At 50.6% G+C, this 17,640-nt stretch overlaps 1 protein-coding gene across 6 annotated transcripts in view; it reads right to left on the minus strand.

The window, feature by feature from the left end:
- Window positions 1–17,207, minus strand: part of CMKLR1 (chemerin chemokine-like receptor 1) — a 43,485-nt gene extending 26,278 nt beyond the window's left edge. Inside the window, exon 1 of one of the 6 annotated variants that reach the window (XM_081542972.1) lies at window positions 16,633–17,207. The gene's annotated coding sequence lies outside the window, so the exon portion shown is untranslated. The remainder of the gene's footprint in view (window positions 1–16,632) is intronic. The other 5 variants (XM_081542974.1, XM_081542971.1, XM_081542973.1 and 2 more) reach the window with 5 other exon arrangements.
- Between the last annotated feature and the right edge of the window lie 433 nt (window positions 17,208–17,640).

The raw sequence follows: 17,640 nt of genomic DNA on the forward strand, positions 1-17,640 counted from the left end.
AGGAACCTTCTCCTTGCGACATCGAGGAAGCTGGAGTCAGGAAGAGGAGCTAATGTACAATATTACAAGAAATCCACAGATATTAGTGTTTATAATCCTACTTCATAACAGCACTTGCTATTAGCCTAATGGGCATCCATGAACAATTCTAATTTGGCTCTTCTAATAGAAATTTTTGACTAGGTAACATGACTCCATCTAATTGATGACATTCAAGATTATCTAAAATTATAAAAAGGTAAGAATGCAAATCCTCATTCCTTACCTACCACCATCCACCCAGTCCCCACAGCACCCAAATCCTATTATTGGTGTCTTACGTTTCCTTTCAGAGTGTGTGTGTGTATGTGCATGTTAGTCGCTCAGTCGTGTCCAACTCTTTGCGACCTTATAGATTATAGCCTGCCAGGCTTCTCTGTCCATGGGATTCTCCAGGCAAGAATATTGGAATGGATTGCCGTTCCCTTCTCCAGCTGATCTTCCTGACCCAGTGATTGAACCCTGTTCTCCTGCATTGCAGGCAGATTCTTTACCATCTGAGCCCATTCAGAGTATCTTTAAATGAAAACAAATATATATCCTAAATTCTTCCCTGTTTTGCACTAAGGTTGGTCTATTACAAGGTTGGCATCTTGTCTTTTTTACCCAGCAATGTACCTTGGAGATGATTTTCTATCAGTATGTAAAAAGTACCCATCCTTTTTCATGGCTGCATAGTATTTCATTATTGGATTTGCCATAATTTACTTAACCAGTCTCCTAAGGATGGGCACTTGGCTTGTTTCCAGTCTTTTAATGTTAGAGTTCATCATCATGTATGTATTACAATAATTATAAAAAATCATTGTGTGTGTGTATGTCATTCCTCACTTATTCTTCATAGTGTCTGGGGTTCTCAAACCCTTTCGTTTATGATGAGCAAGCAAGTTTTAAGCCCTCCCTTTTCACTGGCTGTTCTGTGCTTTAATGTCTCAAAAAAAATGATTCAGAGCCATGTAGACTGGGATCAGAAAAGAATTCTGCAGTGTATGAAACTATCTACAGAGTGAGGGAGACAGATTTAGTCCTGAGGGCCCCTCAACAACACCAAAGGGTAGATCCAGACCCTGCAGGTTCCCAGAGAAGAAGGCACTTAGGCTGGAGGAATCAGGCTACACAGACAACAGGGTCATGATGGACCAGCCAGCAGATTTCTGGTGTTGACCCCAAGCTCAGAGCCTGGTGCCTGAACCCACGGGAAGCCGTTTTCTGGAGCTGGTTTGGCAACCTTGATAGTCCCCAGCAGCTGCCAACTTGAGGTGATTTCAGGTTTCATTCTGTTTTAAAATAAAGCCAGGATCACATGCCTGGGGTGTGGAGAAACCTCTCCCCTTTGTGTACCGGCCCTTGCCTTACCAGCCTCTCAGGAAAGGATCCAAAGTAATTTTCCACCCATTTCTCATGAAGAACAAATCTTGGCGGGCAACAGGGTGCCCACCCCACGCCCAGGCACTCCTCATCTCTCTCTTTGTAGCATTCACATCTTCCCAACTTGGGGCAGGCCCCAAGGGGCTGACAGAGGAGGCTTTGTCTCCCTCCTCCCTTTTCCTTACCCTCCTGCCAAGAACCCTGGCAATGACTTACTGGTGTAGGTTTCCAAGGGCCCCCGCAGCTTGTAGCCACAAGTGGGGACCCTTGAAACTGCCGTGATGCTGAGTCGTGGGAACCATCACCGTCAGCCCTCAGGATCCTTCCCATCCCTCACTTTGCTCCAGCCTCCCAAGAGCCCTGATACTACCCTCACCTCACAACTGCAGAAACTGAAGCTCAGAGGGGTCAAGAAACTTGCCCAAGGTCACACAGCTAGAAAAGAGAGGAGCCAGAACTTGATCCCAAAGCCATGGTTAACAGGTGATAGTGAAGTGGGCCAGTTCTAGGGCCAGACCATCCCAGTTCAAATCCCAGTTCTGCCACTTATGACCTGTGAGACTTCTTTGTCACTTAAATTCTCTGTGCCTCAGTTTCTAGATCTATAAAATGGAACAGAAATAGTACATACTCCTCAAAGTTGGTATTAAAACTAAATAAGAGAAGGAATAAAGCACCCAGCACAATGCCTGGTCCACATTAAGTTCGCAGTAAATTATCCATCATTATTTCTGTTATTACAGTTGTCAAGTGTGATTACAGTTCTTACGATGGTATGGCTTGCCCCGGACATGAATGCGGTACAGTCATCAGAGAGTGTGACTCTAGAAAACCTCCTCTCAGAGCTTCCTTCACACTGATGACAGATTACATATTTCTTATTTATACATTCAGGAAACCTCAACATGCACATACTATCTGCCAGGAACCAGGCAAGCAGCTAGGAATACGGAGACCCTCCTAAGAAACCCAAAGCCAGATTCCTCCTCCCTCTGCTCCTCTTTCCATGGCTAGAATCATAGCTACTCACTCCACTTGGCCTTCCTCTCCCCAGCTCCCACCTTCCAAGGAAATGAATCAACAACTTGAAAGGAGCCCCCACCTCCGGCGGGGCCACATGCACACTAGCTCCACTGACCATCCTGCTCCCCTCGCCTCCAGCCAGGACACCCTCCTTGCTGCAAAGCATTCACTCATTCATCCACTCTACAATAGGAATGGAAGCGGGGCCCAGAAGCTCTATCTCAGTCATATTTAAAGAAACAAGCCAATAGCCATAATTCAAAATTTTACTGCCACCTCTCAAAGAACCACAAAGAATATTATAAGAGATGTTGATGGTGTAAGCCCAGATCACCTTTACGGGCTAGAGGGGGGCACCCAACTCACAGCTGCAGAGAGCGCTAAATATCACAGCTCACAGCTGCCCCCTTCTCCCGGGAAATGCCCTCAACCAAGCAGAAGCTGCTCCTCCCTCACTGCCTCGTGTACGATTCAGGCTCCACGGTCTCCTGCTGGGATCAGGCTGAGGCTGGTCTCCACTTGAGATCAGATTCTTGCTGAGTTCCTCCCCCTGACAGATCCTTGAATACAAATGCAAAGGTATGCCCCGCCAAGCTCACTCATCAGGATAAATAATACTTCTGTGGCAATATTTAAAAATCAAAACTAATACATAACCTGCATGATGAGCAAAATGTCAGAATGTGCAGTCAAAGATGAGCTCCAACCGGAACTGGTGGGACCCTGCCTCCCTCCACTCCCCCAGGTCTCAGCCCTGCCTGAGACACACCCTCGAGGCCTCGCATTCACCGAACCCTGGCCTCAGGCTCTGCTTCTGGGGCGCCTCCACCAAAGACAGACATCTAAACCAACAAGGACCTCCTGGAGAGCACAGGGAACTCTGCTCAATGTTATATAGCAGCCTGGATGGGAGGGGAGTGTGGGTGAGAATGGGATACATGTATTAAGTGTGGCTGAGTCCCTTGGCTATTCACCTTGGAGATGAAACTAACACAACATTGTTTGTTAATCGGCTACACCCCAATACAAAATAAAAACTTTTAAAAAATAAAAAAGATACCTAGCTCAGAAGCCAAGCTGTCTTTCATTTGTTCTCTCCTGTGTATCCCCCACTTCAAAAGAGACTCTGGAGAGCCCCTCAACTCCTCCGCATTCAGCCCTGCTTCGCTCCCAGCTGGAGCAGGCTCCTGGCCCCTCTCCGGGTTCTGCTTCTCCTCCCCGTCTTGTGGCCTTCTGGTCCATGATCAGCATCTCCCCCTTTCATCTTCTCTTCCCTAATTCTCTCTCTCCTCCCCTGCTGCCCAGACTCTGAGTCATGAATGGAGCCCTCACACGGCAACCATCGCATCCTGTTGCCCTCACTGGGGACCCACGGCATGCCAGGTACCTCCTTCCCTCTGCAGTCCAGCCCTGGTGCTGGCAGCTGGAGCCTTCACCTCCATGCCCAGTTTCTCCGTCCTTTCTGGGCATCCCCACCTCAGCCTCACCTTGAAGGAGCCCAAGAGACCATCTCAGCTCAAGCGAACTCCAAACTGTGGGACTTCCCAATCCAGTTACATTTTCCAAACGCTTATGAGACTGTCCCAGAGTTGCCAGTTTTTCATGTTGGCCCAGCAAGGGCATGGCAAACTGAAAAACTGTCCTCGACCAACCTCACCATCTCAGGAAACAAATGGTACCTAAGACCAATAAAAATCGATGGGACGGGGGCCTCACTTTTATAAGATATAAACTCTTTACTCTATGAGAAAAACTCACTATGTTGTCTGTTTTCTCTTTTCATTTCTCTGCAAGCTGGTTTAAAAAACAGGGCCAGATAACAGGTTCCAGTAGGCTGGGGTTGTCAATGCTGTCACTTGACATCCAAGGAAGCTGAGACCTGCAGCACAGTTCTATGTTCTCTGTCCAAACCCTGATCCTTGAATCTCCCCACCGAGGGAAACCAAGAAGAGATAAGAGGTCTGGGTTCCAGGCTCAACTCTGATCCTAAATTTCAGAGAATCTGCACAATTCTCTTCCCCTCTCTGAGCCAAGAGCCCACGGATCTTTCAAAGGACCCTGAGCTGGAAGGTGCCCTCTGGTCCAGCATCGAGGATATGGGGCTCAGACACTGCCGGGCCAACCTCAGGAGCCAGCATGGCTGGAGAAATGGACTGGACACCAGGCCTCTTCCTCTGACGTCACATTTGGGCCTCAGTTTCCTCTTCTGGGATTGCAAGTGCTGCAGTTAAAGCCCTCTGAGTCCAAACTCTGGCTCTGCCCTTACCAGCTGTGTGACCTTGGGCAAGTCACTTAACCTCTCTGTGCCTTTACTTCCTCACCTACACAATGGAAAGGCAAGCGAATAGTCTATGAGAGCCCCGCTCAGACCTGACGACCCAGGCGTTCCCTACCCCAGGTTTCTCTGGATGAGCCATAGCGATGAGAATCAGATGAGGGGCCTCTCTGTGGGGCTGGACCAAAGATTTCCAAGGAACACAACTCCAAGGTGTGGCGCTGAACACAAAATTCCCATGCTTTTTTTTTTTAACAGTGTGAAGTGAGTGAAGTCGCTCAGTCATATCTGACTCTTTGCAACCCCATGGACTGTAGCCTGTCGGGCTTCTCTGTTCATGGGATTTTCCCAGGTAAGACTATAGGAGTGGGTTGCCATTTCCTTCTCCAGGGGATCTTCCCGACCCAGGAATCGAACCTGGGTCTCCCGCACTGCAAGCAGATTCTTTACCATCTGAGCTACCAAGGAAGTCCCTTTAATAGTGTATGGCCTCAAAATAATTTTGTGTGTTTTAAAAACAAGGCACACCACCTCAGAATAACTCTAGTGAGGATTGGTTTTCCCTAAGGGAAAGAGGGGGCTTCAAGTGAAGGTCCCCAAAGTATCCAGGAGTGGCCCACTGCTCACGGGGCTCCTGTGTTCATTCCCTGCAGACGGCTAATAAGGGGCATGGCGTGCTGGGTGCAGGGTGGGCACCCGGGGCATGTTTCTTGGTCAGCTGGGGCACGCTTCCTCTGACCACAGCCAGCTCCCAGAGTGGAGAACCACCTGGGATGCAGCCGGCATCTGGCCTTGAGGACCCTTTTGCCGGGGATGGGGAAGTGCTTGGTTTTGTCCCAAGATCCATCCACTCAAGTTCTGGAAGATGTCGGCTGGCTCAGAGCACAGGCCACTGAAGAAAGAAGGAAGGAAAAAGGCAGGGACCAGGCAGCCAGCCTTCAGCTCGGTGCCCCACAATGGCCTTGCTCTGCACCCCATGAGCTTCCAAACCTCCTAAGGAATTTGAGTGTCTGGGGGTGCCCCCAACCTTTCCCTGTGACATCTTAGAGGAGAAACCAGCCAGTCACCACCACCTCCACCCCCAGCCCAAGGGATAAGGATGACACCCAGAGAGGACTTTCAGATGCTTCCAGAACTGCTCACTGCCCTAGGGGCCAGGGCCACCTTTAAGGTCACCCCCACGTCTGTGCAACCACCAGGGATGGAGCTGACGGAGCTCCAGTTTTCTGGAACACGGCTCTCAGCAAGGCGCAGCACCCGGCCAAAGCCCCGCAGCAAGAAAGAAGAAAGGGGCTGAACTTGTCACTAAATTCGCCCTGGGGACACGGACAACTAGTGACCAGGTTGCAAATGCTGCGCATGTACCAAACTCTGGGCCCCAAGCTAAGTGTGTCCCTCATGTGTCCAACTTCCCCAACCCCAGGTTCTTTCCTTTAAACAACAGGTGGCAGCCAGTACCAAAATAATAACAATTAAAAATTAAAATATGCCCTCCCCTAGATCCATGTTCCCACAAAGTGTTAGTCGTTCATTTGTGTCTGACCCCGTGCGACCCCATGGACTGTGGCTCGCCCGGCTCGCCTGTCCATGGGGATTCTCCAGGCAAGAATACTAGAGTGGGTTGCCATTCCCTCCTCCAAGGGATCTTCCGGACCCAGGGATCGAACCCAGGTTGCTTGTGTCTCCTGCATTGGCAGGCGGATCTTTTATCCCCAGCGCCACCTGGGAAGCCCATGTTTCCCCAACTCTTCCCCCTACGGGGCCTGTGAGGCAGCATCACCCCCATTTCACAGGTGAGGAAACCGAGGCTGCAGAGCTAGGAAGGTGAGAAATTTGAAGTCAGGCGGTCAGATTCCAGAAGCCCCGACCACCATGCCATCCTGCCTCTCCAAACACACCTGGATGAGACGGGCTTCTCCCCCTGGTCTCCCGGCACCGGCTCCAACACATACCAAAGGAAGGAAGGCTCCCCGAGTCAGAGGACAGTTTTACAAGTTCAGCAGAAGCGGACGGGACCTCAGGCTCCTCATCCACGTCACAGGACGCAGCCTTGACCACGCTTTAACCACAGCAGCCCGCAGGCTCTGACAGAAAGCCTCAGGCCAGCAGGCAGGCAGGGTAGATGAGGGGTTGCCAAGATTGCAACACTTACCCCCATGGCCTCCCGGGCCCCCTCGGTTTCTCAGTTCTGCTGATATGCAGCTTTGTCACATTTAAAAAAATAAAAGTCACTGCAATTCTACAAGAAAAGGGAGGAACAGAGAGGTCCCAGTGGAGGAGTGAGGAAGTTGTAATACAGACTTCTATGGGACTGACTCAGTCACTGCCTGTCCTCAGGTCCTTAAAGCCGGGGAGGCTGCCCCTTACTAACCTGCTGGAGCATCCCTGACCAGAGTCTCCCCTTCCCTTCACCTGTGTCCGCAGAGCCTGGGGGTCTACCATCAAGGATGCTCCGTGCTGGCTGGAGGCACCAGGCTCACCAACCCCTCTCCAGAGAACTGTCATCAGCTGCTGACGCCTCAAGGCGAAGGAGTTGATCCCTTTGGTTTTCAGTGGAATGTCTAGATGAGAACAGGTTTCTGAGGAATGGGTATGAGATTCATTCATGTTTTGATCGAGCGATGGAAGATACATGCCTGCTAAGCTGCTTCAGTCGTGCCCGACTCTTTGCGACCCCATGGACTGTAGCCCACCAGACTCCTCTGTACATGCGGATTCTCCAGGTAAGAATACTGGAGTGGGTTGCCATGATCTTCCCGATCCAAGGATCAGACCCAAGTCTCCTGCGGCTCCTGTATCGAAGGCAGATTCTCTGCCGCTGAGCCACCAGGGAAGATGCGTGAGCTAACCCTAATTGGTATAGGGCGAGTGTGACATCAGTGGAGAGAACTGGAAAGCACAGAGGCGGAGGGTAGGTGGGCTCTGGGCAGAGGACTAGGAGGCTAGGAACAGCTTTTGCGGTGTCCAGGCCAATGTAGGGAGCGGCACCAGCCGCCTGACTCCCTTTGTTATGAGCTGTGTGACCTTAGGAAGCCAATTAAACTCTCTGATCTCAGTCTCTAACTGAGCCTCATCCTTTACAGGAAAAAAAAAAATAGCTGCTAACAGACTGGGGGTTGGAGCAGAACGGGGTGATTAAATAATTCAATCTCATTTCAGAAAGTATTTATGGAGGACTCGCCAGGTACCCCAACTTTAGGGCCCAGAAGTCTTCGCAGGGACCCACTAAGTGTGAGGCCCACTGCTAAGCCCTTTACATGGATCATCTCCTTTCATTCTTACCCCCATGACTCAGGGAAGAACCTGCCATCAGTCTTGTTTACAGGTGAGAGAGAGGAGCCGACCCGAGGTCACCCAGATGGTCATCAAGGGACTCAGGATTTGAACCCAGGTCTGCCTAACTCCAAACTGAATCGATACTCTGTGAGCCCCACCAAAGGACAAAAGGCCAGTGCCACTGAGGGTTGCACTGGCTTTTTGTGCAACCAATGCAACCCTCAGTGGCACTAAAGAATCCGCCTGCAATGCAGGAGACCTGGGTTCGATCCCTGGGTTGGGACGATCCCCTGGAGAAGGGAACAGCTACCCACTCCAGTATTCTTGCCTGGAGAATCCCACAGACAGGGGAGCCTGCTGGGCTACAGTTCACGGGGTTCACGGGGTCGCAAAGAGTCAGACACGACTGAGCGACTTTCACTTTCACTGAGGGTTGGGACCCGTTCCCAAAGCAGAGAGGGTGGCTGTGAATTAGGGAAAGGAGGGGAGAGGTGAGCACGCACAGTCCCTCTGGGCCTCAGTTTCCTCAGCTGTAAAATGGGGCCCTTTGCCCCATCTCCCACTTTTGTGATGAGTCTGCGTGATACAGGAGAGGAATGACTGGTCCCCAAAGAGGATCTTGGCAGCAGGAAGCAGGATTGGGCAAAAGTCCAGCCAAGCCTTGGTGAGTGAAAACTACCAATGCCTTCAGGCAGTGGAAACAACACAGAAAGCTCTTGGAGGGCTTCCCTGGTGGCTCAGTGGTCAAGAATCTGACTACCAATGCAGGAGACATGGGTTCAATCCCTGGTCCGGGAAGATCTCACATGCCATGGAACAACTAAGCCCATGCACCACAACTACTGAGCCCACAAGCTATAACTACAGAAGCCCTCGCACCTAAAGCCGCCACAATGAGAAGCCCGCACACCGCAACTAGAGAATAACCCCCACTCACCACAACTAGAGAAAAGCCCGCAGCAGTGAAGACCCCGCATAGCCAAAGATAAGTAAATAAACTTGTTTTTAAAAAGCTCCTAGAAGGAGGAACTTTGGGTTGCTGCTGTCTTTCCAGACCCCCAGAAAATGTGAGCTGCCAGAACCGGGAGAGGCCGAGAATATGGAGCAGACGGGATGCACGGAGCAGAGGCCAGCCTGGAGACGGGGAGGAGACCCCAGGCCCCAGGCTGATGGATCCCAAGCCCCCCAGGAATCAGTGATGGGGAGATAAAGGGCGTCGCACAGCCAGGCTCAGGAAAGCCGCCCTGCCCTTCCCCAGAACCCTGCTTCTGATTTCCCTTCATGTCTGGGATTTTTCACAGGAGATAAGAGAAACACAGAGAAAGAAAGGCCCATGTGAGCCGGTCAGGCCCCACTGCCCCTCAGGAAAAGAGGGGCAGTGATCGGAGGTCTCCTCCTAGACCCTGCCATGTTTTCAGGCCACACCAGCAAGTGGGGGAAGGGAAGCCAGGGTGAGGCTCTGACCCTGGCACCCTCCATCCCTGGCATTTCTAGCCTCTCCTGGTTCAGGACTTCCGGTTCCCACAGCTCCCCCCGACATCTGAGCCAACCCCTCACATTCAGGCCACATTTGATTTTCAGTCCCAACTCTGTACCACTCAGGATCTCACGTAAACCATCCAACACCACCACCCCACCCCCCACCATGAGGAAAGTCCTTTTATCACCCCCAATTTACAGTGGCGGAAACTGAGGCTCAGAGAAGTTAAATGTCCTTTCTGAGGTCTCACAACCAGTAAGGGCAGGAGTGGGTTTCAGGACAGGTCCATGAGCCGGTGGAGTCCTGCTTCTAACCTGGGTGGCTGCTCTTTTCTCAATCAAGGGATGTCCTTTTTCTTCCTGGTCCAAATCCCTGACAGTTAAAGAGGCCCCCTGTGAGTCACATCTGTCATAAAAGAGACTGAAAATTGCCCACGCTCCCAGAAGACCTGCTCTTGACGTCAGTCAGCTCTACCCCTGGCGATGGGGACACAGCAGATCCTTCAATGCCCAGCCTCATCTGGCACCAGCAGGCAGTGGCCCTCTCCCCCAGGAAACACATCCCATGCCAGCCACAGCTGTCATCCTAAATCAGCTCTCTTTAACCCTGAAGGAAGCACCTTGTTTGTCCCAAGCTCGATGCCTACAGCTGTCAGCAAGTCCTGGGCACCCTAGGAGAGGACACCCAACATCCAGTCCAGACAGTCACCAATGCAGAGAAATCCTCTCCCCTCTGAGCTAGTTTCTGGGCCAGACACCCAGGAGATAAATCCACAAACCAACATGCCCTTCTGCCAAGTAGGAATTTCAAACTCAATTATCTTGGGATCGTCTGGAATCTTCGATGGTCCAAATGTTTGAGCTTAAGCGCCAAGTTAAGGGAGGGCAAGGTCAGGGGACAATAAGATGCTGTTTCGGTGAAATGGGGCATACTGGACCACCCAGAAAGTTGGATGGGACCTTTGAGGCCCTCCAGAATATCCAGACTGCCTCCGGCCACTCCCTGCTTCCATCCGCCGCACCAGATACCCCACACACGTCAAACCTCCAGACCTCTGCTCATGCCGCTCTCCCAGCCAGAAATATCTTTTATTTCTGGCCAATTTTTCCTCCTGGCACTCAAAGCCAACTCATCCTTGGAACCAGATCAAATATATGTTCCCATCACCAGACACTGTTTCCTGATTTTCCCAATCAAAGCTGCGCCCTCTTTGCTCCTGTGGGAGTTTGCACACTGAAAGCACCAGGCGGGCACTGATGGGAGTGACTTTAGCAACAAGCTCTAGGTTGCAAAGGTCTGGGTGAAACTCATTTGAGACTTCTGAGCTCCAGAAAGCTGAGATCATAAATGTATATTGTTCTAAGCCACAAAGTCTGTAGTGGTTGTTATAGCAGCAGTAGGCTCATACACTGACTATCTGAGCTCTTCATTCATTCGACACCCAGGAAACCACAGATTCTGACAACTGTTCAAGCAAATTCCAATAACAAGGGATGGGCATGTTTTGAATGTCCCCCGTCCCTAAACACCACCCCAGATCAGTAACTGAGCATGGCAGATGGGGGGTTCTCTGATGGTCCAGTGGTTAAGACTTTGTCTTCTAATGCAGAGGTTGCAGGTTCACTCCCTGGCTGGGGAACTAAGGTCTCAGATGCCTTGGGGCCAAAAAACCAAAATGTAAAGCAGAAGCAATATTGGTTACAAATTCCATACAGACTTTAAAAATGGTCCACATCAAAAAAATATTTTTTAAAAAATTCTGAGACAAAAGGAAACTGAGACTCAGAGAGGTCATGTGACTTGCCCCAGCTCACTGAGGTAACTGGTTCCCAAGAGCAGAACCCGGGTCTGCCTGGCTGCACCCCACCAGCCCTCAAGTCTCTCTGACCCGTAACCCCCAGAAGGAAAAATTGAGCATGCTCGCTGCTGTTTCTTGCACCAATCACTCTACCCGCCCATCTCCTTGCACAAGAGCTGCCCTCAGCGGGATCCCATGGCTAAGATCAGAGGATCCGAGACATGTAACCCAAGAAAAGCAGAACCGATTCTGACAGTGGGCCTGAAGAGCAGCCGAACCCCCTGCTGACTCAGCTGCTGACACTTCCAAGGTTGCCAGAGTGTCTCTGGTGGGTGGGGCACTCCCCTCCCCACCCACCAGAGCCCATGGGGTAAGGCACGAAGCCTGGAGCCTGCTGAAATGACCTTTCCTGACCTGGCAACCTGGGATCACAAGGCACAAGATGCCCACATCAACCCTGACATTCAAGGCGAATATCAATACCCACTTCCCCAAGAATAAAAATAGAAGACGCCTTCATCAAACTGGCCATGTGCTATGCTCCTGTCTGAAAGTGTGTTAGTTGCTCAGTCATGTCCGACTCTTTGGGATCCCATAGACTGTCGCTCACCAGGCTCCCCTGTCCATGGGATCCTCCAGGCAAGAATACTGGAATGGGTTGCCATTTCCTTCTCCAGGGGATCTTCCCAACCCAGGCATTGAACCCGGGTCTCCTGCACTGCAGGCAGATTCCTTACCATCTGAGCCACCAGGGAAGTTCACCAGGAAGTGCTCCTGTATATTCCTAAGTATTTAACCCCCAACAGCCCTGAGAGTATCCCCTCCCTTAGAGATAAGGGCACAGAGGAGGCAGGAGATTAAAAGGCAGAGACAGATCTAAATTCTAGAGGGTGAGGCTGCAGAGTTCGTGCCAACCTGACAGCAGCAACAGAATTAACAAGGCCTCTGGCTTCCACCCAGCGGGGCAAGAAATTCTACTCTCTCTCTATCAGGCTTGTGCCAATGTGGCAAAAATACAGAGGTTCCAAAAGAGGAATAAATTAACCTGTCTCCTAATTTGGCCTGAAAAACGCCATGGCCTGGGACCCAGAAGCAGCACAAAGGGACTGCCAACCTGCGCCCCAGGCCCAAGACTTCAGCCAGGGCCACACAGGGAATCCCGGCCTGGGGCCAGATCAACAACAGGTCCCTAATCTCACCAAGGGACCTTGGGGATGTCACTCAACCAATCGAGACTTCACTTTCTTCAGATCTAATACGGGGGCAAACATAACTACGACCCCTGGCCCCTCCAAAGTCCCACAAGGGCAGAAAGTGCCTTGGGGAGTGCCAGACACAGAGCAGGAGCTCATAAATGTTGGTTGAGCGACTGAAGAAAAATCTTTGTGACCAGCTTGCCTTCGCTCCGCCAAGACCTTCAGAACAGGGACTGAGCCTGACCCATCTTGTTCTCACACAGCTGCAGCTTTCACTCCTCCGTGGGTTTTCAGTTCAGCTCAGTTCAGTCGCTCAGTTGTGTCTGACTCTTTGCGACCCCATGGACTGCAGCACGCCAGGCTTCCCTGTCCATCACCAGCTCCCTGAGTTTATTCACAGGAAATCGTCCACAAGCACCTACTATGTGTCCGGCCAGGTCAAGGCCTCAGTGACATCTAGGACCCACAGACAGCCTCAGGCTGTGTGCTCACGTGCCACCCTCTTCTCTTTTTTCTGGCTGGTGACTGTAATACTCAGTCGTGCTGGGCTTCCTTGGCCCAAGACACCCACCCAGCTGCCTTCTAATAAGCAAGCTTGGCCCATTCTGGGGATCTGGACAATGATTCCTGCACTTCCACTTTCTTATACCCTACCCTGGGGAAATACAGCCCGAGGAAAACCTTAACCCTTATTGCACACACGCACTCACACACACACTCAGCCTTGTACACATGCACTCCAGTGTGCAGTGGGACCCTAGGACAGGAGTGAGATTTTCTGAGTTCAAATCCCAGTTCTTTTGTTTCTGAGCTGTGTGACCTTGGGAAAGTCTCTTTACCTCCTGAGCCTCACTTTCTTCATGTGGAAAAAAAAAAATGCTGCAACTCCCTTGGTAGTCTAGTGGTTAAGACTCTGTACTTCACTGTTGGGGGCACAAGCTCCATCCCTGATCAGGGAACTAAGATCCTCGAAGCCAAGCAGCATGGGCAAAAACAAAAAATTTTAATAAAAATACAAAAACATAAACACAAACGATGCACACAAAAATAAGTAAAAATAAAATAAATGAGAATGCTAATCATGAAGCTTCTCCATGAGGGTTGTAGAGAGATTTAATGAAACAGTGGATACAAAAACCTTTGGTTCAGTAAAAGTGCTTAGCTCAATAACATTGTTATTTTTGTTTCCTTTTTCCAGGAGTGAAAGAGAACAGCAGTTGCCCATGTTCCAGGAAAGTCCATGTTTAGGGGCCTGGAATGTGGACATTTGCTCGGTTTATTTGATGGGGATTATCTTGAGGATAGGAAAGTATTTGTGGGCCCAACATCACGGTGTTAACTCTAAGATCAACGAACAAAAATTTAGAATTTAGAACCAGAGACGGGAAGGGACCCAAGAGGTCACTGTATTTGTGGTGGAGACAGCGAGCCGTCCATAAAACCTCGTTCTCCCTTCCACGGTACACAGCCATAGGTGGGAAAGAGCCACCTTAGCCACAAGCTACACTTCACAGCCTCCTTTGCAACTAGATCAGTTCCACGACCAGTTCCCGTGTGTGGCAGAAAACAGTTAGGAAGCAAACATCCCTCCCCTGTGCTCTCTTTCCTCAGTGATGATGTCTAAGTGATAGTAATCAGGTGAGGTGGCTCACTGATTCACTGTGTGCAAGAGGACCAGGCTCCACTCACAAATACCTGACTTATAACACGCGTCTGTTTGGTTTGAGCCATTGTATATGTTGGGTCTATTTGTTACTGCAGCTGCGACCCTGACTAATACAACATTCAACCTCCTTATTTTCAAAGAAGATGCTTAGGGCCAGAGAATGGGCGTACCTTGCCTAAGGTCATATAGCAAATTCAGCAATGGTTAAAAACGTTGGTGTCTTAACAATCTGGAGTAGATTTTCTAGTTTTCAATCTGTCCCCCAGAGCCATGAGGGTTTCTAAAGGCCCTTCAGCAGTGACAGTAAGGTTCAGTGAGCTGCCGTCTGGAGCCCTCCACTAGAATAACATCACTTTTATCTATCTTCAAAGTGCATTTCTCCATGTATTTTCATCGGAGGAAAGCATTCTGTGGCTTAAAATACAGTCAAAGCCCGCAGGCTGGATGACTGCTAATGTGATCTGACTTTCCGTGGTATGAGACTGAGTTTCACTTCTTCTCCACCATTGCCTCCTGGCTTTAACTGCTGACACAGGAGATGTAGACTCGCAGAAGTGCTTAGATACTTACTTAGGAAGGAAAAAAAGAACCTCGGTGTGCAGCAAAGAACCCAGAAACCTGGACAAAGGGGATGTTCAAGGATTCCAGCTCAGTGGTTCTCAAGATTGTCAGGGGTGCTGGTTCAAAATGCAGACTCCCACACCCCATCCTCAGGGATTCTAACTCCAAAAAACTGATGCTCATGGCCCCAGGATGGTCCTTTGAGAAGTCCTGAGTCTAATTCAATTCAGTCTAAATCAACAGCAAGGACCACAGGGAAGATTGATCTTGAAGAGGAGGTCGCAGGTGGCAAAAAGGAAGCTGCGGGCTGGGGACCTGAATGGAGACAGCAGGCAGACCCAACACTTGGCCACTTGTTCTCTGGCCTCTCTGAACTACACAGGTCTGAGTGATCAGATTGACATCAAGTAGCAGGTACTTGAGTATAACGATGTGCTATTTGCCTGTAATTTTGCCAAACGCTGGTTCGAATGGCTCACCCACTTAAAATGTGCTCATCTGAAAGCAGAGGGGGGATTGGAATATTTTCAACAGATAGCACTGGCAAAGGATTTATATCCTTCATATACAAAGAACTCCTAAACATCAATAAGAAAAGAGACAAACATGGCAGCAAGAGAAAAAAAAATGGGGATGGACCTGAACAGGATAGTCACAAAAGTAAACAATAAGATTGTAGAGGATATTCAGCATGAACAGAGAAATGAAAACTCAGGCAGCCAGATGCTATTCTCAGCTTTCCTATCAGGGAAATTTTAGGAGACGGGTGACAACCAGTGTAGATGAGGCTGTGAGAATATCACACCCCAATATCGCGTCAGGGGAGTGCAAGCCAGCACAGCCTTCTAGGGCAATGCGGCCAAAAGCCTCGAAAGCCTTAAAAACACACAAACCTTTGAGCCAGCAATTTCACCTTGGGAAAGGTGTCCATAGGACATGCAGGCAAAGATGATGTCCTAGGAGTGGCCACCACAGTTCTGTTTATAATAATAATAATAAAAAAAAAAAGGAAGCAACCACATGGAGGGATGATTAATAAATCCGAAGCCATCTTCTCCATGCAGCCTTTAAAACGCATGTTGGAGGAACATAGATAATACAGATGAAGGTTCATGATCCGTGGTTAAGGACAAGGTAGGGTACCAAACATGGGCTTCCCTGGTGGCTCAGACTGTAAAGAATCTGCCTGTAATGCAGGAGACCCAAGTTTGATCCCTGGGTTGGGAAGATCCCCTGGAGAAAGGAATGGCTACCCACTCCAGTATTCTTGCCTGGAGAATTCCTTGGACAGAGGAGCTTGGGGGGCTACAGTCCATGGGGTCGCAAAGAGTGGGACTGGGCAATTAACACTTTCACTACAGGGTACCACACAAGATGTCAGAAAAGGGTGTGTGTGTCCACGTTTAGATGCTCCTACGTGGCTGGTCCGTCGTAGGCACTTCACAAACATCACAGGTTGGTCAGTGAGTCAGTGAGTGATATAGAGAGGCACCTGAAGGTTCACCTCTGGGTTAAGAACCCCTCTTTCTTCTCTGCAGCTGAGAGGTAGGACATTCCAGCATCTAAGAAGCTGGGTTATACAGACTTTCAGCTCCGCACCCTGCTACCCGACTCTGCAGCATTAAGCTGATGCCTCCCCCAATCTGAGCCTCAGTTTCTTCTCCTGGAAGATGTGGACAATGAAAGCACCTCCCTTGTTGGGTTGTCCTGAGCATTAACAGAAGACAAACACCGAGTTCGCTGTTTTTTATAACTATGGTGACCTCGCTGGGTTTTTCCAATTGGCATGCATTACTTTGGAAATCTGAAAATCATAATAGAGCTATTTCCATTTTGACAAAAATTACATCTTACCAAGAGCCAAAGAACTTCTCTATTACTGTTTCCCACGCCCCCCACCCCCTCAACCCGACCCCTCTGGGCAATCAATGTCAGAGCCGAGCGTGATACCTTTGTGGCTGGTCTCGCCCAGGTCTTCCCGGGGTTCCGTGACTTCAGGTCACTCGAGGTTGTGCAGGAGACCCGTGTTCCCCGACTTCTTTCTCGAAGTCACACTGTTCTTTGCCTGGGGCCCTTCGCCCAAGAAAGCAGTTCACCCCCTCATTCATGGGCCCCCCAGAGACCCCAGAGCACAGCACCCCCAGAACATCCTCGTCCCCCGGTGGCTCCCAGGGAGACCCCCGGTCTGTCCTGCCCTCTTTGCTCACTGGGGGCTGAATGGGACAGGACTCTGCCAGAGAAACAGCTGGAGGGAGGAGAGAGGGAGGGGCAGGAAACGGGCCTGCCCGAGGGCGGGGGCGGCCAGCTGCGCGGAGTGAGGGCCTTCTGGGGAGGCTGCTTGCGGCAGGCGGGCGGCAGCGGCTGGTGGCGAGGTCTGCCCGGGACGACCCGCCCCTCTGGGAGCTGGGAGCGGTGCCCACCGTCTGAGCACAAACCAGGAGCACATGCAGGCCCCGGGGCAGCTGTGGGAAGCGCGTCTGCTCCCAGCTAGAGCCTCCGGCGCTCCAGACAGTCTACGCACGGGCAGGGCTGCCGGACGTCCCGCTGCCCGTCACCCCCGCCCCAGGCCTTTGTGCATGCCATTCCTTGCACCTGGGTGCCCTTCCTGCTTCCTGCCCCTATCCGTGGCCTCACGACCTCCCGTTTCCTTTTTTTTTTTTTTTGGTAAATTAAAATAGCAGTGGGGGGTTTTGCAGTATCTAATGAACAAAAATTTAAATGCCCTATAATATTGGATGTTGTCGTTGACTTGCTAAGTTGGGTCCGACTGTTTGCGACCCTGAGGACTGTAGCTCTCCAGGCTCCTCTGTCCTTGGAATTTTCCAGGCGAGAATACTGGAGTGGGTTGCCATTTCCTCCTCCAGCGGATCTTCCTGACCCAGGGATCAAACCCGCATCTCCTGCCTCGGCAGGCGGATTCTTTACCACTGAGCCACCAGGGCAAGTCCTTTAGTAAAT

The sequence above is a fragment of the Giraffa tippelskirchi genome, chromosome 11, assembly GCF_054371585.1.
Source record: "Giraffa tippelskirchi isolate mGirTip1 chromosome 11, T2T-mGirTip1v1.2.pri, whole genome shotgun sequence".
NCBI lineage: Eukaryota > Metazoa > Chordata > Mammalia > Artiodactyla > Giraffidae > Giraffa > Giraffa tippelskirchi.